Below are 1,102 nucleotides of genomic sequence, written 5' to 3'. Positions count from 1 at the left end.
TGTGTGTATGTGTAACTATCTTTAAATGCATATATACACACATATATAATATTGAATAACGAATATACGTGTTTGTGTGTATATATATATATATATATATATATATATATATATACACACACACACACATGTATTATGCATGTATCGGTGTGTGTGTGTATGTGCATATATATGCATACACACGTGCATGTGTATCTGTGCTTATATATATATATATATATATATATATATATATACGTGCGTATATCTATGCTTATATACACACACATACACGTGTGTGTGTTTGAGTGACTTGATATGCGCATATATGATACACACATACAAACATGTAAATTCACGCATGTTTACACAGATATATACTTACATACACACACATTCAGAGATACATATATATGTAGACATATACATGAATCCATAGACGCACAGACACACATACAAATACATATATAAACATACACCCGCACATATAAACATACATATATGCATCCATACATGCACACACACAAAATATACAGTAATATATATATCCATCCACCTAAAACAAAACGAAAAATATTAAAATACTTACCGACAATTGTTCATTTGTTTTAGCTTTTATTAACGGTAATGAGAAATAGCATCCTATGTTTGTATTGTTTTATAGGCATCATGCGTTCTTTTCGAACGTTTATTGTTGTTTAGTGTCAGCGGTGGTGGTGGGGGATGGCAGGCGGGCTGTTTAGTGCGAGCGAGAATCGCTATAGTATGAATTGTTGCTTTCTGTTCTTTCAACAACGTTGTCGTTTTGGTTACAGTTATTATGCTTCTGTGACCATGCTGTAGCTGTCCCTGTATTTCCGGTTAATATCGAAACAGTTAAATGTCTCCCGCTTCAATTTTGAATTTAAAAAAGAAGCAAAAAAAAAAACAAAGAAAAGCTTTAGGGAAATTTGGTTGTACGTGGATAGCGTGAGTGGCGCTGTTAATGCACAGCGAGGCCTCTTGACCAGTGCAAAGGACGAGTATATTAAACACACAAGCAAAGCGGGATCACGCGTGACTGGATCCGGTCGGGCACGCCGGGAGAAGGAACCGCGATATGAAACCGCACCGACTTTGACCG

The sequence above is a fragment of the Octopus bimaculoides genome, chromosome 23 (assembly GCF_001194135.2).
Source record: "Octopus bimaculoides isolate UCB-OBI-ISO-001 chromosome 23, ASM119413v2, whole genome shotgun sequence".
Lineage (NCBI taxonomy): Eukaryota > Metazoa > Mollusca > Cephalopoda > Octopoda > Octopodidae > Octopus > Octopus bimaculoides.
Note: the sequence above shows the minus strand (reverse complement) of the source record.